Source organism: Candoia aspera, chromosome 3 (assembly GCF_035149785.1).
Source record: "Candoia aspera isolate rCanAsp1 chromosome 3, rCanAsp1.hap2, whole genome shotgun sequence".
NCBI classification, from domain to species: Eukaryota; Metazoa; Chordata; class Lepidosauria; order Squamata; family Boidae; genus Candoia; species Candoia aspera.
Genome location: NC_086155.1, coordinates 30,543,353 through 30,566,583, shown reverse-complemented (window position 1 = coordinate 30,566,583; position 23,231 = coordinate 30,543,353).

Here is a 23,231-nt window from a genome sequence, read left to right as displayed (position 1 = left end):
TGTGTCTATGTATCTGCTTGGGTATACTAATAACAAGAAGCATGCATAGTCCTCATTCTGAACCTGGTTCTCTAGATAGACTACAGCTGAGGGATAATTAAAGGAGTAGACTGCTTATTTCCTACATAAGGAAAATGTATTTCCTACAGGAACACATAATTGCCAAAATCATATGTTTTCAATTAAAAAAAAAAAGAATAAAAGCCCTTCATTGGGTACATCTTGGGTATTATGATATAGCATTACTATTAAAATCCTAAGGAGCTCACAAGCAAATATTTCAAGATAACCATAGAACATACTTCAGTGCAGGAAAGTCTTCAAACTGTCCACAGCAGCCTTGTGAGAAAGAGGAATGTCTTATTGCTGGGAGTCTCCTTTTAAGCTCCCAATAAATCACCAAAGCTCTCAACACATTGTGAGCATAAAACAACTTAAACATCTTCAAGCAATTAAAATTAAAGGTCTGGTTGATTTATGTGAAACCACAGAAAAAGTGGAAATACTTGCCTTCCAAAACAAAAACAATGCTACAGACAAGGAGGTGCACAAGCAAGCTTTAAAATGGAGCTCAGGTCTCAGGGAGTGAGGATTCTGTTACAACCCTGGGTGTTACACAACAAATTGAATAAGGTCTTAAACAGAGTATTTGCTCTGGAGCATTGATGAGTGTGGTTTTGCTTTTTCACAACCATCTTATCTATAGCATAATTAACTATTAAATATTAAGATATTAATCACATAAACTTTTGCCCCATTGGTAGCTTTGCCTATTGGTTCCTCAGCCAAGCACATACACCAAAGGTCTGAACCTGCAGTGCCTCTTGTACTGAGCAGGAGAACTAGCGCAACAGTGCTTCAACAGTAGGATAAAACTGACCTATCATTATGTTTAAGGGGGATTCATAGGTGTTCGGTCATAATCCCAGAGATTGGATGGAGGCTGGGAGGTATTATTGTTCTGCATTGGATGATCCTAAGCATTATTTTGCTAGCATGTGAAAATAAGGATATTGTATGACAGTTTGCACATTCTCCTTTCTTTGGTATCAGATTGTACATCAAGTCCTGTAGCTTTTCAACTTGATAATGTGGAGTGTTGAGCTAACTTTATCTTCTAGTACTAGAGGTTCTTTTAAAGAAGAACATCTAAGGCAGGGTTTCCCAAACTGAGATGTACCTCTGTTGGGGAGGTGCAAACAGAGTCCAGGGGAGGTGTGAAGAATTTTTAAATTACATTGTTACAATAAATCCACCTTTTCTAAAGTTTCATTGTATTGTTTTCATTGTTCATTTGTGTTCATTTTAGTGTTTGGATTTTTAGGGGAGGTGTGTACACTAAGATGACAGTAAAGGGAGGTGGAATGGCAAAAAATTTAGGAACGCTGTTCTAAGGTATCTTGGATCTTGACATCTCTACTGTACAGAATACTCCTACCCCTTGTTTGACCTTTGAATTGGTTACTGTCGGTCCATTGCTGTCCTTTAGCATACCAGTTTTAGGTTGGAATCTTCTTCTGAATTCAGAGATATTTGGAAGATTTTCCTTGGTTTTCCATGTCTATTTATATCTTTGGTGTATTTATAGATGTTGTTGTAATACTTCTTCTTGTGTTTTCTAACAGCTCTCCAAAATTCTTTGTTAAGTTTCTTCCGGGGTCTTTGTTTTTCTTGGCTTTGGCTTCTCTTTTCTATTTGGCAACTTTGTTCTGACATCGTATTTGGCAACATTTGTTCTGACATCCAATTTGCTTTCTTCTGTTTCTTGATCTTTGGCAATCTCTTTTCACATTCATCCTTAACAACTTATCTGAATTCATTCCACAGTTCCTCTGGTTCTGTATTAATGAGGTTCAAGATTTCAAAGCAGTTGCTGGTGTTATCCTTGAAAATGCTCAAGAGCATCTAATGGAAACTACTTGGCTTTGTTCTTCCACTTAAACTTGACTTAGAACTTGCACATGAGCAGATTGTTGTGTGTTCCACAGTCGTCCCCGACCACAACTCTGCTATCATAACTGCGTTCTCCCACTTCCTTGTGCCAATAATATAGTTTGATTTTTTTGTACTCCATCAGGTGATGTCCATGTATATAGATATCATTTTGGTTGTTTGAAGACTGTTGGCAGTGAAGAAATCATTGGATTGCAGAAACCATATATATATATGCGTGCCAGTTTGGTGTAATGGTTAAGGCATCAGGCTAGAAACCAGGAGACCGTGAGCTCTAGTCCTGCCTTAGGCGCAAAGCCAGCTGGGTGACCTTGGGCCAGTCACTTTCTCTCATCTCTAGGATGAAGACAATGGCAAACCACTTCTGAAAAACCTGCAGGGACTTGTCCAGGCAGTCTCTGAGATTGAATGGATTAGTGTATGTGTATGTGTATATAAGAGGGGTTTACCATTCCCTTCTCCCATGCACTATGAAATGATAGCTTTGCCTTTGTCACAAAAGTGATCATCCACTTCATCATCGCTTCCTCTAAATCAACAAATGCAGAATAAACTTACTTTCTCACATTTATACAATTTTTAATGATCTGCTGAAGAACAAATATCTGTACATCCCTGCACAACAATATGCACAACATAAAACCACACTACACTTCCCAATTTTTGTTCACTGTCCTCTCTTATAGTCTTTCAAACAATTTTTTTATATGGGCAATGAATAATGGTATTCTTCCAATCATCAGACAGTATACAGTCTTCACATACATTAAACAAGTTACACAGACATTTCATAAATAAGTCACATATATATTTTAGAATTTCTCCAGCTGCACCATTCATACTCACATCTTGTCATTTTCCAACAATCTCATGGCATTTATGACTTCCTTTTCATCATTTTCCCTGTACACTAATATTTATAGCATTCATTTCTATTTTACTCTTTAACATGTCACTATCATTCCCCTATTAATCTCAAAAATGTTCCTTCCAGCATTTCCTCATGAGTTTCATTCCAAATTATTTCACCACTTTTAGTTTTAATCCCATACCCTCTGCTGGAGGCATCTTGTTATATTCTCTTCCCCCACTCCTGAAACCATTTTTCATTTCCATCAAAATTGCTCTGCGTTTCTCTGCCACTTTTCATCTTAACTGTTCTTTGCTTCTTTAACTAGATAATGAAGAGTCTGAGTCCACCCAGATATTGCTGAAGTGGTGTTTCCTACACCAAACAATACCGGTAGGGATTGTGATAAAACAAGATCTAGAAGATACAGATCCTCTGCCCTGAGACATACAATTTATTTTGAACTTCATAAGTGATAGCCTACATCATGTATACGGCTGGCTTTAAATCAGAAGAGAACTTAGGCAAATTGCCTCTCTGGGGCCTTTCTCCATCAGTGATCCCTGAAGGATTTACCTGGAAGATGTATTATCTAGAAGGAAATAGAGAGCAGCATCACAATAGCAGCAGCATTGTTTTACTCAATGCAATATATTCTGTATGTGTGTGTTGTAAAGCTTAAATAAAGACATCTAGATTGGAAAAAGATATTGAGGAGACTGGAGCAAGTATCAGTGTGGATCCTGCACCAATATAAGGCTTTTTGGAAGCTGCCCAGATATTGACACCTCCCCTGAAAATTTGCCTGATACTCAGTGGCAACCATTACAACAGATTGTATAGCAGTGAAAGAAAAGAGGGGTAGGGCCATTCCATTCCATTCAGCCGTTTTCTTTCCAGCTAGCTGTCAATCATTCCAGCATGCATTCTGAATTGTTTCTATCCCAGCTGATTTTTAGTAGAACTGTACTGTAACTTTAAAAAACTAGTGTCAGAAATTTTTTGTCTGTCCTTTTCCTTTTACATTATGTATTTTAACATGTAAGCCTGATGGGAAGGATTGTCTCACTATTGATATTTGTAAGTTGTTCTGGAACCTTTGGGGCTAAAGGGGGGGATAAGATTTTTAAAAAGGAAGTCAAGTCTTCATATACACTGATACAGCTGGGTTACCTGATTATAGTCCAAAGATTCTTTCAAATTGTCTTTCTTCCCTAGCTTGCTGTAGTAAATAAGACTCAAGGTAATTTACAAATCAGGAGAGGAAAGAGTAACAAACAAAGGATAAGGCAAGAACAGAAAGGGATGGATAAAGGCATCTCTGACAATTTCATCTCCTTTCACGAATAGTTTTAAAAATAGGCAAGTTGCACTGTAAATATCGGTGAACTTCAATGTTCTTCTAGATCATTAAGGTTTCTCTTTGGTTAATTTTTCCCTCTATGTATTTTGATCTAGTAATACTGTTCATTACATAATCAGCTAATACGCTTTAGGAGTGTTTCAGTTTTGATTCCAAGAAAATTGCTTTGCAACATGTGAGAGCACAAATGACAGGTGGTACATGAATACTTTCAATAAATTTTTAAAACTCTGTTGCAATCCTGAGTTTTAAAAATGATTGAAAGTATTTTTACGCCACTTGTGCCAACAAACTTAGGTATACTTGTCAGAGACGGGTCATGGACAATAGATTCAGTTGATATCTCACAACAAAGCCGGTGTTCCTGCTGTTTAATATATGAAACAGTACCATGTCTGTACTTTTCCAATCTCTTGGAAACTTACATGGGTGCCTCTAAGATGGGTGGTTAGTCCTTCAGCAAATGGTAAAGTTCAGCTGATGCTTTGTAAGCACATTGGGAATTTCAGAGCAGAAGGTGGATGCTGTGATATTTAAACACAGCAGCTTAACTGTGACTCTCTGCTTCATCCCAGTGCCATAATTAGCACAACCTAATCAAGTGTTCTGCAAGTCAGAGCAAACTAGGTACACCCAGCTGGCCTGGCCTCAGGCTTCAGGACAGCGCAAACTGAAAAGCAGCCCACTTGTTTATGCTACCCGAAGTCTTTCTCACCCACTGACACCTGTTCTCAGGTCCCATCTATGGTAACAGAGAAGAAAAAAGAAAAGTTCCCTTTTCCTCCCTAGCCTCTTGCACGTGTATTATTATTATTATTGTTATTATTTACAGGATGGCAGCTCTTCCAAACTGGTATTCTACACAGAAAAACAGACAGACAAACCTTCTCTGAGACATTTTTTTTATTGTTATTATTTGGAGAGTCACAAAGTTCACGCACTTTAATTTAAGGGTCTTTTCCCACTTTAATCATGAAAGCTATGAGAGAATGAAAGTACCAGGGGGGTACTGGAAGTAGGTCCTCAAGGGGCAGAAGGAAGAACCATGAACTTTCATGCCTGCCTAGTCATTCAGTTACTGTCACTCTATTTATATTCTGCCTCTCCACCAAACTGGATTAACGAGATGGCATATGATACACACACTCACAAAATGCACAAATGGAAAAGAATGAATGAAAAATAGCACTTCTATTAACACATAATTAAAAATATAGCTAAAACTGTTTTAAACATTCCTTTAAAAAAAATTTATTTAAGAAATTAAAGAAAGATAAATACTAACAGAAACTAATGTAGATTAAAGAAAAGAGAGAAAAAAAGAAAGGAAGAGTCAAAGGTGCAAAAGTAAGAAAAGAAAAAGAAGTAGCTTCCAGTTTTCTTTACAGCTGTTAGAAGTATAAATTTACCTCTTACTCTATGGTTACAATGTAACTCACTTGTTTCTATAATCTATTCTGTCTAATCATCAAATCCATAAATCATGACTTCATTTTCTTCTGCTTCATGCAAAAAGTCTAAAAGGGGTTTCCAGTCAGCCATAAAGGTAGTTAACACCTTTTCTCAAATCAAAGAAATCAATTTAGCCATCTCAGCAAGTTCCATCATCTTCACCATCTATTCCTGCATTGTGAGTATAGTCTTTTCACCTTTCTGTGCATAATAATCTCGCTGCAGTTATCATGTATAAAAACAAAATTCCATGATTTTTTTCCAACTGTTTATCCATCAGTCTCAGAAGAAAAACCTCCGGTTTCAGCTGTAAATTAATCTGATTCCTATTGCATCTGTTGCACTTTTGGTCTCTTCTGACACCTCCATTTGGATCTCCTCCAGATCTTCACTGAATTTTTCTACAAACTCTCTCACCTTTTGAACAGAGTTCAAATGAAATCTCGACTGCTTAAAAGTAAAAATCATACCTTCCAGTTTGTCTCATTGAAATGGGATCTTTTTCTGCTTTAAACTTTCAGTCAAAAAGACTCTTCTCTCTTACATAAAATTCTAATAGGAATTTCTTTTAGGACAATTATATCTATACTATAAATCTTCAGTCTTGTATTAAAATGCTGCTTCAAAACTTGATCCCTTGTCTTCTCCCTAACAAAATGCACCAGAACATCCCTTGAAACATTTCTACTAAATCTTTCTGCTTCTGTATCCTCCTCTTCCCAATCCCACCCCCCAAAAAAACCTTGCCAAAGCTTTTATAATCTTTTCTCTAATATCTTCATCAGAAACCTCTGGAATAGCTCTAAGTCTCAAACAAAATTCGTTCTTTCTCACTTCTGATAGAGCCAGATTATCTGGTTCTCTTTCCAACTCTCTATCTGTAACTTCTGTCTTACTCTCCAAAAATTCCACTTTGTCATTGATTTGTTTTATATCTTCAGACACTTGTTTACAGTTTTCATCTTCTTAACTTCTTCTTTCATCTCCTCTTCCATCTTTACAAGTCTTTCATCCATTCTTTTTTTCAAAAGCTGTAAATTTAGTATCAAGTGACTTAGCTGGAGTCCGTTTGCTGTTGTCTCCTTCCTAGGGCTGAGAGAATGTGACCAGCCCAAGCTCACCCAACTGGCTTTGTGCCTAAGGCAGGACTAGAACTCACAGTCTCCTGGTTTCTAGTCTTTTGCTTTAACCACTACACAAAACTGGCTGTCGTATTTGCCATAAAGGAATGCAAACATTGGAGTGGTAAATAGATCCTTTAGAGGAGATTAACCCTGAAAAGTTTCAACAAGATATCTTCAAGTGTTTTGAAACATTCCTCTTCACTTTTTAAAAATAGAAATTGCAGGGATGAGGAAAATTCAACACAACAGCCTCCAAATTATCTAGTAAGAAGCTCATGGAAAAGTTGAATGGAACCAATACACCTAGTTTCCTACTCCAAATTAAAACAGAAACTTTGAAAAACTGTTTAAAGTAAACTAAAGATCTAAGAATCTACCACACTGACCATTTTTATTTTCCTGAACTGGCAGGTTTGTTGGCATAGTTTGCTGGCAAGATTAGCCTCTTTTGGAAAATACGTGCTGCATGTGGAAACAAAAATTCTGGGAAATATCCATTATCACTATAGGCTACATAATGCACTATGGTATATACTATTGCATATGTAATAAAAATTTTTTAAAGAAATAGACTCTATGTGTGTGGTGTGTATACACACTTGTAGAAGAATAATATAGACAGCTGTTTTCTCACAAGTAAATTGTCATCAGATTTAGATAAAATGCCAACAATGGAATTTACAACTTAATGCAAATGCTATGCATTTTTAGTGAATGGAACTTGTTCTCAAACAGTGTGCATAGAGTAGCACTTTCAGTGTATAACTCTGAAAAGCAAATACATATAAACTAGCATGTTACTTTCTGTAGGAATATGAGAAAGCACTTGTAATATTTATGCAAACATCTAATATTCGGAATTTTTCCACCAGCATTGCAGCTCCATCTTGGCTAGAAACTCGATAAATCTCTGGGGATGCACATTGCCTCTTAAGTTATGATAACATAAGATGAGTCTGATAGATACAACTCAATGCCTATCTAGTTCAGAATATTATGTAGCTATTCTCAGGCACACAAATTAGTGAACTGAGAAAGCATTAAATAACATTCCTTCCTTGACCACGCAGTAGACCTTCATGCATTCAGGATGTGAAGATCTGCCAAATCAAGAATGCTGTGTGTGCGTTTGGCACAAGCCAGGTGGATAAAACAGAAATGCCCTCTCCAGCTTTTTTTAATGAAATATATTTCATATTCAACATGCAGGGATAAAGCAATGGGAAGATTTGCATTTCCTATGAGACATTTCTTCTATCAAGTTATTTCTTTTTGGAACTAGTTAGTAGGAACCTGAAGGTTCATGATGAACCACTCATCTTCCTTGGCTGCTGCTGCTGCTGCTTCTTTTTTGCCAGAGCCTCTGCAATATTCAAACACTAAACAAATTTTCAGTGAGTGTTGAACAGGATGGCCCAACCAATCTTTTCAAGACTGTGGCTTCCTTCAGCTTCCCCATTCTACTGCAGAGTAAAGGAATACTGAACTATGCAGAGATTGGTTATTATTATAATTATTAAGATAATTATTAAATTTCAATTATTGTTTTAATCTTTTGTATAGTTTGTTTGTTTGTTTATTTATTTAATTTGTGAAGTAAGTTGCCTTGAATAGTCTAGTGGGGTATACATTGAGTAAATAACAGACCATATCTTCACGACAGCAGGATACCTACCTGTCCTGATTACCAGGAAACACACTGAGGCGAGGACTTAGTCTCTAATATTTATTAGTAGTACTTAACAAGAATCCTAACAAACTGAGAAAGTGTGGGAAAACCCAGCCATATAAACCCCAAAGGTTAAGGCGGTCCCGATCTGTGTCTCTTTGAATGGCTGAACAGTTCCTCAGTGCTACGCATGCGCTTGACAGTCTGGGTGAGAGCCCCCTGCTCGCCATCCTTACTCATGACACTACCTGATCTATGGCAACCTTGTTGCCAATGAGAACTTGACTGAGTGACCCATGCAGCTCACTGGATGAGTTACTCTCTTTAAGTCTCGCCTACTTACCTTATGGGGTGATCAAATTAGAGGAGGTCCCATTAACTCCACTTGATTATTCCCCCGCAAAAAAGGCAAGATGTGTTCTATCAATCAGTAATATCATTTTTACTTTCCCAGCTAGTAATGCATTAAAATCTGCCATTTTGAGTTACATTGCTATGGCAGCAATGTAACAGGATCACTTGGACTAGGGACAGGACTCAGAAGAGTAACTAAATACACACCCTTAGAAGATTTCTAGTATGGAACAGCCCCACCCCAACCCACCCCCTACCCCCATGGAGATCTGGATGGCCCTGACTCTGTTGGCTTCTGGAAAGCTGTAATAACCTGGCTTTGCCCTCAGATGTTAGGGCTGGGTTGTTAATGGAGCCCAATACAGGTGTATCTGGGATTGTGAGTTATGTGTTATGAGTTACGTGTGCAATGCTTCAGCTTTTGTATTTTGTATTTAGCCACAACCTGAATCCAAAACAACTCTGGGTGGCTCACAATATCAATGTCAAAAATACAATATTTTAATTTTTTTTGTTTGTTTTATGTTGGTTGGCATTGTTAGCTGCCCAGAGTTATTTGCTTAAGATGGGTGGCCATATAAAGTTTCCAAATAAATAAATCCATTTATGTTACCATCAACATGATTTGGAACTCAGGTCTACAAACAATTTCCCCAAAGTTATAAGAGTTCTTAGCAGAACATCCATTGATCATATCCACTCAAAGCAACAAAAGTGGCAACAGGAATTACTGCTTTGAAAAATTGGTCTTCCGCAATTACTCTAATACACACCACAGTGCCTCTACTTTGAAGGAATCTCATTTGTCATTTGATACATTCACCCAGTTCAGAAAAAAATCTTTTGAAGCTCCTTACAATCTGTTTAGATTTCATCATGGTGAATCATTTGGAACCATCCATAGTTATAATTCTCTCACTGCTTTGTCCTGACTGCAGATCACTAGGAATGTTATAATGGCACTGATTGTAATAGTCTTTCAGGGACTTTGCTGCTTATGTGTGTTCATTATTCCTACCTTCTTGTTCTTGTCAATGTCTTAGAGTATGGAGGACAATATGTACCCTAGGCCATATGCAGTCCCCAATCCCCCTTTTTGTAACCTTCAGGCTGGCCCTGAATAGATTCTACCTATGAGTGGATGTGTTGTTAGGGTCCATATTTTCTTTTGATTAAACATTGCTAATTTATCTTTAGCATTCTTTAATATCTATTAAAGGTATCTCTGGAGGGCAAGTTTGGTGTAGTGGTGTGATGGACTACAGTAGCGCAGCTGGTTCTCAGGAAGGAGGGAGCACATTCCAAGGACAGAGGCAAGACAAGAGACAGCCCAGCCCAGAGTGCGACCATGGGAAGACAAAGAGATTCAGATTAGCCCTGCCCTAGAGCCTCCCAGGTTAATTCCCTTTAGGTTAGAGTAGAGAAGGTTGAGTTGGCAAGATTCTGTTTATATAGTGTGAGCAAATAAAGAACTGAAGTTTGGCTAGATTGCTTCCTTGTCATTCTTGGGCTAGGCCTGACAAGTAGTTAAGGCACCAGGCTAGAAAGAGGAGACTGTGAGTTCTAGTCCTGCCTTAGGCACAAAGCCAGCTGAGTGAGCTTGGGCCAGTCACTCTCTCTCAGCCCTAGGAAGGAGGTAATGGAAAACCACTTCTGAAAAACCTTGCCAAGAAAACTGCAGGGGTCCAGGCAGTCACCAGGAGTCAACACTGACTTGAAGGCACCACCTCCAAATATGTCCTTTAATATCCTCTATTATTGTTATTTATTCTATACTGACCAATCAGGATAAAAATAAAGTTTGTCCTCGCACCACCACAAAAAAAAGTTTGAAGATTGCCTATAATCCTGACATAAAACTGGATTCGAGAACAGATGAAAACTAGCCAGAAAGAAATTCAGTTATTATCTGCTTTCGGTCACTAAAAGTGGTATTTGACTTTAGTATTTGAAGATATATGGGGCATGGCTGTGCAGAGATGCTGATTTCAAGGGTAAGATGTAGTTTCGAAAGGCATGGGTACACACTTAGCACCTCAAAGAAACTGTTTTTTCTTGGGCGGGGCATGCTATTACACGCCCTCCCTCCCTCCCTCCCTCCCTCCCTCCCTCCCTCCCTCCTTGGAAAAAGATGGGCATGCACAAAGTGGATACCTCATGGCCCTGGGACTAACCCAGCTAATTAGATTCATGGATTGAAAATCTTTGTCTAATAACAGTGTTCAGTGATTATGATTGGATTACTGAAGGGAAATGGCTTACATTAGAAAAGTTCAATGCATATAGGGTTCCCCTGCAGAGGCCTACAAAAAAACACAGATGTGCAAGGAAGCAGTGCATTACAGGTAGTCCTCATTTAACTATGCTAATTGGGACTGGCAACTCTGTTGCTAAGCGATGTGGTTGTAAAGTCACTTTGTTGTTGTTTATTCGTTTAGTCGCTTCCGACTCTTCGTGACTTCATGAACCAGCCCATGCCAGAGCTTCCTGTCGGTCGTCAACACCCCCAGCTCCCCCAGGGATGAATCCATCACCTCTAGAATATCATCTATCCATCTTGCCCTTGGTCGGGCCCTCTTGCTTTTGCCTTCCACTCTCCCTTGCATCAGCATCTTCTCCAGGGTGTCCTGTCTTCTCATTATGTGGCCAAAGTATTTCAGTTTTGCCTTTAATATCATTCCCTCAAGTGAGCAGTCTGGCTTTATTTCCTGGCGGATGGACTGGTTTGATCTTCTTGCAGTCCAAGGCACTCTCAGAATTTTCCTCCAACACCACAGTTCAAAAGCATCGATCTTTCTTCTCTCAGCCTTCCTTATGGTCCAGCTCTCGCAGCCATATGTTACTATGGGGAACACCATTGCTTTAACTATGCGGACCTTTGTTGTCAGTGTGATGTCTCTGCTCTTAACTATTTTATCGAGATTTGTCATTGCTCTTCTCCCAAGGATTAAGCATCTTCTGATTTCCTGACTGCAGTCAGCATCTGCAGTAATCTTTGCACCTAGAAATACAAAGTCTTTCACTGCTTCTACATTTTCTCCCTCTATTTGCCAGTTATCAATCAAGCTGGTTGCCATAATCTTGGTTTTTTTGAGGTTTAGCTGCAAGCCAGCTTTTGCACTTTCTTCTTTCACCTTCATCATAAGGCTCCTCAGTTCCTCTTCGCTTTCATCCATCAAAGTGGTATCATCTGCATATCTGAGATTGTTAATGTTTCTTCCAGTGATTTTAACTCCAGCCTTGGATTCCTCAAGCCCAGCATGTTGCATGATGTGTTCTGCATACAAGTTGAATAGGTAGGGTGAGAGTATACAGCCCTGCTGTACTCCTTTCCCAACCTTAAACCAGTCCTTTGTTCTGTGGTCTGTTCTTACTGTTGCTACTTGGTTGTTACACAGATTCTTCAGGAGGCATACAAGATCACTTGGTATCCCCATACCACTAAGAACTTGCCACAATTTGTTATGGTCCACACAGTCAAAGGCTTTAGAATAGTCAATAAAACAGAAATAGATGTTTTTCTGAAACTCCCTGGCTTTTTCCATTATCCAGTGGATATTGGCAATTTGGTCCTGAGTTCCTCTGCCTTTTCTAAACCCAGCTTGTACATCTGGCAATTCTCGCTCCATGAATTGCTGAAGTCTACCTTGCAGGATCTTGAGCATTACCTTACTGGCATGTGAAATGAGTGCCACTGTTCGATAGTTTGAACATTCTTTAGTGTTTCCCTTTTTTGGTATGGGGATATAAGTTGATTTTTTCCAATCTGATGGCCATTCTTGTGTTTTCCAAATTTGCTGGCATATAGCATGCATTACCTTGACAGCATCATCTTGCAAGATTTTGAACAGTTCAGCTGGGATGCGGTCGTCTCCTGCTGCCTTGTTATTAGCAATGCTTCTTAAGGCCCATTCAACCTCACCCTTCAGGATGTCTGGCTCTAGCTCACTGACCACACCATCAAAGCTATCCCCAATATTGTTATCCTTCCTATACAGGTCTTCCGTATATTCTTGCCACCTTTTCTTGATCTCTTCTTCTTCTGTTAGGTCCTTGCCATCTTTGTTTTTGATCATACCCATTTTTGCCTGGAATTTACCTCCAATGTTTCTAATTTTCTGGAAGAGGTCTCTTGTCCTTCCTATTCTATTGTCTTCTTCCACTTCCGTGCATTGCTTGTTTAAAAATAATTCCTTATCTCTTCTGGCTAACCTCTGGAATTTTGCATTTAATTGGGCATATCTCCCCCTATCACTGTTGCCTTTTGCTTTCCTTCTTTCTTGGGCTACTTCTAGTGTCTCAGCAGACAGCCATTTTGCCTTCTTGGTTTTCTCTTTCTTTGGGATGTATTTTGTTGCCGCCTCCTGAACAATGTTGCAAACTTCTGTCCATAGTTCTTCCGGGACCCTATCTACTAAGTCCAGTCCCTTAAATTGATTCTTCACCTCCACTGCATATTCCTTAGGAATATTAGTGAGCTCATATCTAGCTGATCTGTGGGTCTTCCCTAATCTCTTTAGTCTGATCCTAAATTGTTCAAGAAGAAGTTTGTGATCTGAACTACAGTCAGCTCCAGGTCTTGTTTTTACCGACTGTATAGATGTCCACCACCTTTGGCTGCAAAGGATGTAGTCAATCTGATTTCAGTGTTGTCCATCTGGTGAAGTCCACATATAAAGCCGTCTCTTAGGTTGTTGGAAGAGAGTGTTTGTTGTGCAGAGTGAGTTGTCTTAGCAAAATTCTATCAGCCTATGTCCTGCTGTGCTGGATCTTGAGCACCTCAACGATGCCATGAGCTAAACCGTGAAGGGCCACCCAAGACGGGAAGGTCATGACAGAGAGGTCAGACTAAATGCGATCCCTGGGGAAGGTAATGGCATCAAGAGATCATTTAGATTTGTATTTAAATTTTCTGACAGTTTCCTTTGAAGAGGCAGTCTGTTTCTTCAGTCTGAATAGATCTTACATGTCATTTTAAAGTTTCTTTTCAGCCTTCCGTAAAGAAGTTAATTTTCTTAATTTGCATATTATCTATTAAGAAAGGAACTATTTGTTATATTTCACAAGAGGTCTTGGGTAACTCTCTCCTGGCTGCTGGGACTTCATTAGCTCTCACCCTTTGACAATTCTTTTGACACAGCTCTTCAGAGGTTATCTGAACATTCAGATATGGCAATATCAACATGATTTCCACTTTGAGCTGTGCTCATCTGTCACAAACAACTACCCACCATCTGAAAAGAAGTCTGTTCTCTTTATGTCCTACCACTCATATATTTCATTGGAAAACCCTGAGTTCTTGCTTTATGAGAGGGAAAGAAACGAGAAGTTTCTCATAGTCTGTGTCCCAACAGCCAGGAACCACGCTGAGACAAGGAATAGGTCTCTAGTGTTTATTTACTGCTACATAACAGAGAATCCTAACAAACTGAAGAAGCGTGGGAAAACCCAGACATATAAACCCCGAAGACTAAGGCGGGCCCGATCTGTGTCTCTTTGAATGGCCACCTAATTCCTCAGTACTACGTATGCACTTTACAGCCTGGATGGGAGCCCCCTGCTCGCCATCCTCACTCATGACAGTCTGTATGGTGTCATCTGAGAGCACATAAGTGAATGTAAAGAAACACCAGGAGAGAACTCTCTGCCCATAATGGGATTTCCTTTGTCTCTCTTGATGTATATTATTCTGGCTTAGGCAGCTACACTAACGTGATAAAATGCTGAAGTGAGTGACATTTAATAACAGAAAATGTGTTCAGAGAAAACTTGAATTCTTAAGTATCTCTAGCAGATTTCCAGAGGGGGCCCAGCCCTGAGCGTCATAGCATAAAAATAATTTAATCCTCACCTGATAAAAGGAATTGTTAGAAATAACTCACTTCTTGACTTATTGCGTATAGACTAATTCAGGAGTTCATTATTTATTTGGCAGGTATTTAGCATAACAAATCAATTTAAGGTGACACCTGAGACTAAGTAATTTATATTGAAAGTCAAAATCAAGATTAAAAAGGAAGATTAAGCATCTTGTTTTTATAAGCAGGACATTTTGATCCATAACCAAGTCTCCAATGGCTGTCTGACTTTTGCAAAAGCGGGAGTGGGGTTGGCATAACTACTGCAACTATTTGTTGTGTCAGACTGTGCCACTTTTCTAGTACCTTGTAATATGGAATAGAAGATTGGGAATGTTTACTAAGAGCTGGAAGAAACATCCACTTACATTCAGCAAGTGTCAAGCTCTGTAAAATACAGATCCTGAAATGACAACATGCAAAATTTCTCTGTCCAATTTTTCATTTTTGTTGAGAACGGATTTCCTCTGCTAAGGATTTAACTTCAGAGTTCAATTGCTCCTCATGTATAATCAGAAGTAAGTCCCACTGAGTCCATTGGGGTTTACTGCAAGGTAAGAATAGGATTAGAGCCTTAATGTCAATTTCCTATTACTTACATTCAGAAATTGCTATGATGTGATTTTTCTTTAAGAAATTAGACTTGAGCAATAGGCTGCCTACCAATATTTGATGTGATAGCTCATGAGGATTTGAATAGTGATATATGCAAAAGCTAAATCATGCCTGAAAAAAATGCCAATTTACATAGAATGCAGAATTCACAGATTAGTATTGGGCATTTCAGCTTCATTTCTATGTGTGTGAGTGTGTCTGTACATGTCTGTTTGTATGTATGAAGGACAGTGCTTCAATACAAAGGGAAGAAATTACATATGAAGAGATTTTAAAATAGATTTATATTGAACTCTATTTCTCACAATCATTTTACATATATAAAAATCCTATACAATCCACAGAAAGTGCAAAAGCTGGCTAGCAGCTAAACCTCAACAAAACCAAGATTATGGCAACCAGCTTGATTGATAACTGGCAAATAGAGGGAGAAAATGTAGAAGCAGTGAAAGACTTTGTATTTCGAGGTGCGAAGATTACTGCAGATGCTGACTGCAGTCAGGAAATCAGAAGACGCTTAATCCTTGGGAGAAGAGCAATGACAAATCTCAATAAAATCGTTAAGAGCAGAGACATCACACTGACAACAAAGGCCTACATAGTTAAAGCAATGGTGTTCCCCGTAGTAACATATGGCTGTGAGAGCTGGACCATAAGGAAGGCTGAGAGAAGGAAGATCGATGCTTTTGAACTGTGGTGTTGGAGGAAAATTCTGAGAGTGCCTTGGACTGCAAGAAGATCAAACCAGTCCATCCTCCAGGAAATAAAGCCAGACTGCTCACTTGAGGGAATGATATCAAAGGCAAAACTGAAATACTTTGGCCACATAATGAGAAGACAGGACACCCTGGAGAAGATGCTGATGCTAGGGAGAGTGGAGGGCAAAAGAAAGAGGGGCCGACCAAGGGCAAGGTGGATGGATGATAATCTAGAGGTGACAGACTCGTCCCTGGGGGAGCTGGGGGTGTTGACGACCGACAGGAAGCTCTGGCGTGGGCTGGTCCATGAAGTCACGAAGAGTTGGAAGCAACTAAATGAATAAACAACAACATACAATCCACAGGAAAATCAAGCATGTATCAAGGCCCTAAATGAAATGGGCTCAGGGTTCTGGAGCAGTTTGTCAGAAATGAGACAATTATTTTCAGCACTGAAGTATTATCAGCATACACCCTTAGTCACTCCATCAGCATTTCAAAATCTGTGCAGCTAACCATGCACTCAACCATCAGTTAGAATGTTATGTGTTGAAAAAAATGCATTCTTTGTTGATAGTGTCTATTTGTGACATTCAAAGATGTGTGCAGTTCCTTAGGTAGCCAGAATGGTAGCATGGAGCTATGACAAGAGTCTTAGGAGAGTTATTTAGAACAAGAAATAAAATAAAATGATAAATAAAAGGAGGTTCTGAGTGCATTTCTTTTCTAGAGATGAACATTGGGATGAATCATAAAAGCAAAACTTTCCTTGCATAGTCAGAAACCTTTCCTTTTTCTAAACGCACCTCTATAGGTGTGCTCAGAAGCATTACTTTTATGTACTTGAGGCATCTGTTATGCAATTAACTGACTTGGCTATCCCAGGAATTAAGGTGGGTTGATTTTGCTATGTACTTGGATGGGGGATCTCTTGTGGATTGCAAGTCTGTTAGCTAGACTAGGAGGTTGAAACCACAACCCAGAAGAAAGACAGCAGCAAACCACTTCTATAATTCTTCTATGGAAATTGATTGATTATTGTGTGATGAACGCCTACCCAAGTTTCCAACCAGACTCACACACGAACCTTATGGATATCTGATTGATTACTGGATAGTAATTGTCCTTCAAACAATTAAAGCTTAAACAGTTCCAATCCCTCCCCCCAGAGTCAGAAAGAGTCCACTCCCTGCAGCCTGCAGGTGTTCCTAACGGTTCCTGCCGGTCTTCGGGAAAGTGTCCTTGAACAGGCGAGATAACCTAAATAGACATTCCAAAGTCTCTACATCAGTGCCTGGTACAAAGAACAAGAGCAGCCCCCTCCCAAACAGTAACACGTGTCAACACCAGCGTGGCATGGGAACTAGTTACAATGTTCACAGGAACATTGAAACAGGAACCATGTCAGATTGATTGATTGATTGATTATGTGCCATCAAGTCAGTGGAGACTCTTAGCAACAACATAGATAGATTTTCTCCATGACAATCCCTAACCTGATCTTTCAGATCTTCCAGTGGTGCACTCATTGTCACTGTAGCTGAGTCCATTCACCTTGATGCTAGTGATCCTCTACTTCTCTTTCCTTCCACTTTTCCCAGAATTAGAGCTTTTTCCAGAGAGTCAGTCTATGGATATAGTCACCAGGAATTGGGCTTGACTTAATAGCATGTTAGGTTTTTATTGCATTGGTCACCTGTTGTAATCCACCAAAATGGGCACCCACCCTCCAAAGCAGAGGACAGACCTTACTTGCCCACATTTTTGGTCTTTAAACATTCTTGATTCAGAGTGTTTAAGTTAAAATTGGAGAAATGTTAAAGTTTCAGAATTGTTTTTTCTGACATTATCTGTACATACATACCCCTATGCAATTATCCAGAACTCCCTTTATATAGTATATCCAATAATCCTCTCCAGCTAAATGCATGTTATTTTTAAAAATCACATAGTGCAGTATATACCTAAAAGTTAAAAGATTAGAGGTCTTTTGAATTCAACTAATTTCACAATTTGTTTCTAGCAGTTTTAATTAAATTAATAACTGGAGGGATAAAGGTAAATCATGAATTAATTTAACTGGAAAATCCTATAATCAGCTGCGGTAATCAAAAGGTAATTTCTAATTCTTTCTGTTTTCCTTTAAAGATCACTTCCAGAGTAAAAAGGCAGTAAGAGAATAAAAATGGGCACAGGGTAATTTCATGAACAAGGATAAGGAAACTTTACTCAAGGATTCTGTGCAAGTTTGAAAGTAGTTCCAGACATCTAATGCTGAAGAGCTGAGCCAATTTATTTTTGGCTCCATTGCTATGAAGTTGAAACCTTAGCAAAGATAGTTGGCTTTATTTTGAGATGCTGTGGCTCTATTTCCCAATTGGGTTTAACCTATGCCTGCCTATATGCATCAGGCCACAGATTATCTGGGTCAAGCCCATCAGTTCTGTAGAGGACTTGAAAATATGAACCCCTGCAGATCCCAGACCCAAGTACTAAAAGCCTGGGTGACTCCAACAGCAGCCTAGCTATGAGATCCAAAAGGGTTGCAGGAGGGTAGTTGGTACAGCGTAGTACCCCTAGTTTGGCTCTATGGCCCTACTTTATATGCAGGTACTCATACCAGATTACCTGTGGAGCAATGTATCTGGTTACTACCAATGTTTCAAATGCCACTATGCCCCCTATTGAACTGTTATGGCTGCTGAAGTATTTGATACACAGGAGGACACATCTTAGAAAGGGTAATATTTCTGTACTCACCCAATCAGATTTCTGTGATGTATACTTCATACTCAACTACCGTCAAATAGTGGATGGATACAGACTTATTACACAGTCTTATGATGCATAGTTCTGGCAAGAGCAGCCTGAGACCTGGTGCCCAGCAATCATGCCTGATGGTCACAGGACAGACGCTGATGGCTAGAAGTAGGGATCTGTGCCAAATTATTGTCATTCCTTCTCCTGAAACAGCCAGCCCAACACCTCCCGTTATATGCACCAGTCCCTGTAGACGTTATCCCCCTGGCATTCTCACTGTCCTGAGGCTTCTCCCGTCTATCTCTAATGGAACCATCACATATAGAACCACACCTCACAACCCAATGGGATAATAGACTAGAACTGTTGCCCTAATCGCTACAACTACAGTAGGTTAACCTCCACAACCTACCCAAACTACAGAACCTCCACATCTGGGTTTCCCACCCCTGGGACCCTACTCCCACTAGGGTGCTTGTCTGAGAGAGGTGCCCTCTACTGTCACTCTTGAGGGAGGCATCATCCTTCACTCCCCACATTTCACCCAGAGGGCAGCAGTCTTCCTTTATTAGCTCTTCTCAACCAGCAGGCTTGAAACAACAGTAATAGCAGCAGGAGTGTCCACGTGGCTTCCTCTATTTTGCCAGTCTTCAAAATACCAGTTTCAGTCTGATCTGCTCTCAGATATTTACTCTCCGGGCACACCAACTGTACCAAAGCCTTTTCTTTGTCACTGCCACTCCTTCTAGGCTACCTACAGGCACCTGCCTGGTCAAGAAGACCTGTGACAGAGACAACTGGCTGAAAAGAACAACCTCTTTGTAAACAAGGAAGGATAATTAGGGAGAAGGAGGAGGGGGAGATGAATATTCTGTCATAAGGCAAGGTGGATGGATTCAGTTACAGTGGCAATGAGTGCACCATTGTAAGACTTGAAGGACCAGGTTAGGGACAGATTCTCATAGAGAAAATCTATGTGGTTGCTAAAAGTTGACACTGACTTGACGGCAGATAATCAAAATCAGTCATAAGGCATCAGGCCTTAGTTCTAATAGAATTTAGCTCATTCACACTGAACTATATCGCTGTTGTGTATGAATATCAGTTTTTCAATATGTTGGCTTGTTTGTATAGTGGGAGAAAAGATTTCAGTACAATCTGAATGTTTGGACATAACACCATGTCTTCCAGTGTATTCAAACCTATTTAAATAAAATTGCATTGCAGCATACTGTCAATCTTAAGCAAACACAGTGAAAAAAAACTCTACATACTCAGGGACTAGCTAGTTGAAATCTTTTCTTCGTGTGGATAGGAAATAAGGTACATTCAGAGCTAATAAGATAGTGATGAAATAAAATATTTACAATATTTATGTCTTTTGGATGAAGACTTTTCTACTATTTTATACAATCTAAAGTATCTGATGAGATAATTTATATTGTATTAATACATATTGACTGATTTCTTTAGCTTGTAATTTTTCATGAAAGCATGTTTAGGGCCTAAAAACTAGAAGTGATAAGAATATTTTCTTAATCTTTTATCCTACTATTATTGTCTCATAAAATGTCTCCTCTATGACACCACTTTTTTCTCCCATGGAAGAAAACTTATAAAGCAGTTTCAACTATTTGGCAGACAGTGTATTTTCTCAAAATACACGTTCTACCAAACCTTGGTTTGATTTTAGCATGTTTGTATGAATAAAGGAAATATTGAGTTGAAGTCAGCTTTGTGTGTTTTGCATACTCATTAACAGAAAGGTGGGGCAGTCATACTACAATGTCTGGTGATAATTACTTTATCATTCTTCTGATAGCACATTTTTCTGATATTAGCCAAATGCTGAACCTAGATAATGGGAATAGAAGAGCAGGAAACTGATTAATCTGACCTGCACACCCATACCAGATGTGACTAGCCTTAACAAAAGGAAAGGAAATGAGGTTTCACTTAATGAACAATTGGAATATATTTTAAGATGATGAAGTTCATCCTAATGGATAGGATGATCTGCTACCCAGTAGCGTATTCATAGCTGCCATCCTCACCCACCATGTACACAATGTCCCAGATGAGCTACATCCCAATTATTTGTCAATTGCACGTGGCTGCCTTTTCACCGAGAAGAATCATGACCTATTCCAGCTCACCGCTGGATTACAAGAGTTCTTATACACTGCTACAAGAGTTCAGTATTAATTTAATTGCTTTCTCAACAGCATCAAGAGGAAGAAAGAAGTTTGCTATAGTCCAAGAAGTGGATCACTTTCCATTCAACAGGCCCTCTCAAAGATGCTGCCACGGTGCATGCCCGGCCCCCTTTGTCTGTGCACTCTGGCCTCATATTATGTCCCAAGGGGTGGCACCTGCCACACAACAACATGACACCACTTTCATAATTTTGATGAAAACGGACAGAGCTCCAGGTGCCCATGTTCCTTGCTCTCTGTCTTTGGAAAAGAGAAGCTCATCTGTTCAACCCGCCCTTTTCAATGTCTTTAATGATTTTTTTAAAATAGTGTTTTAAATACACTTGGTTTGTTTTGTCTTCTATTAGCCTCTGTCGTCCGGATGATATAAAAGTGGGACAAGAAGAGTAATTCTATTTCTGACCTTAGGAATGTCAGCCATCACTAAAAGCAGTGATGCGGCGTGTAAATTTCTGTGCACCAACTGGGCTCTCAGAGTGCGATGGGAGGAAATGAACCTATAGATTTTAAGAGCATCATAGCAATTCACAAACATTTATTTAAATTGTTGTTTTAAAACACTTCATTGCACACACATTTTAAAGGCATTTTTTTTAAATCTAAGATTCCAATTAGAACACTGGAGAAATATGTAGGTGTTGAATAATTATATTTTGACCTGCATGCGAGCTCACAAGGCCATGGTCAATTCAGTTCATTCACAGTTTGCACGAGCTCATTCATCATGTACCCCTATTCTGTTCTTGCTGCCATTTCCCTTAAAAGTTCTAATTGTCCCTTGGTTAATTTAAGTTAGGTATTAATGTAGTGTATTTATATATTTATCAGATTTATATGGTCACCCATCTATCCAGTGAAAGGTTGGGTGGTAAACAAAATAACAACAATAAAAACATTAAATTGTAAAACATAAAGAAGAACCCAAATCAACCCTCCTCCCCATTTAAAATCTCAAAATACAGACATCACAATTACACATATCACATATATTCATGCCAGACCCAGAGCTCCAGTGACTAACATCCTGGTCCCAACGCACGTTGAGAACTTGGAGGCCTGGAGAACTTACAGAGTCACCCTATAAAATTGGATCCTTCCTGTTACAAATGTGACTTTTCCATTATTTATTTAGTCTTTGTTATTTATTATAATAGGACTATCAGCACATGTGTCATTTTATGAAACAAAGTTAAGGCTCGGCAGCTTAGAACATGCTAAATATGATGTCTATGATATTTGGGTCCCATTAAACATATACTTCAGTACTAGTGAAATATCCCATTCAGTTCTGATTAATTAGGTGAAACGGCAGTTTGCTGGGCTTTTTATTTACCATGAATGTATAACGGTTTGTCTTCTTCATAATATCAGCTGGAAGCCTCATTAGGCTTTGAAGGACAAGAAGTTAGAATTTAGTGACCAAGGTTGAACACTTCACTGGAGGTAGCAAGCAGCATTTTGAAACATGCCAATTCTACAGAATTGTAATATCTTATGGGGAGTTGTATAAAAAACAACCACAAATTAATAAAAAAATTACTTTTAAACTGAATTAAGATTTTTGTGGCTCTTTTAATCTGTCAGCTCACCTTCAAGAGTAAAATGAAATTGCCTCAATTAAAGATGCTTTATTCTAGGTTAGTGTTTTTCAAACTTAGCAATTTTAAGGTCTGTGGACTTCAACTCCCAGAATTCCTCAGCAAACTTGCTGGCTGGGGAATTCTGGGAGTTGAAGTCCACACATCTTAAAGTTGCCAAGTTTGAAAAACACTGGTCTAGACCAACACTGAAGTTATCATTGGAGATGTGAATCCTAAACTAATAGACACTGGGACTGATGCAAAACAGCTACTAATCCACACTGAAAGTAACCAAAATTAACAAATTCTTGCTCGAATATTTGTATTGGGAAAGTTGCTATACATTCATCATCAAGCTTTCATTATGCTTTCTGCAACCAAATTTGTGTGGGAGGATGGTTCATTCCTAAAATTATAAAACAAACAAATGAATCCCACATGTGATGATGAAGTTATGGAGTAGAATCTCAACAGCAGCCTGTGCATGAAAACTAGATGCAGAATCACCACACAGTATCGGTAAAACTTTCCCCATCTTCTGTGCTAGTCACCTAGGATGTTGAATATGCATTGTCCAGAAAAATAAACTGCTTCACCATCATCCCCAATAAAAAAAAAGGCAAAAGAGGGTCAATAAATTAATGCACACATTCAGAAACTACCTACCAGGCAGGAATGATACCTTGATCACAAAAATAAGCTTGAATACAAGACATCGCATCCAATACTAATCAGATGT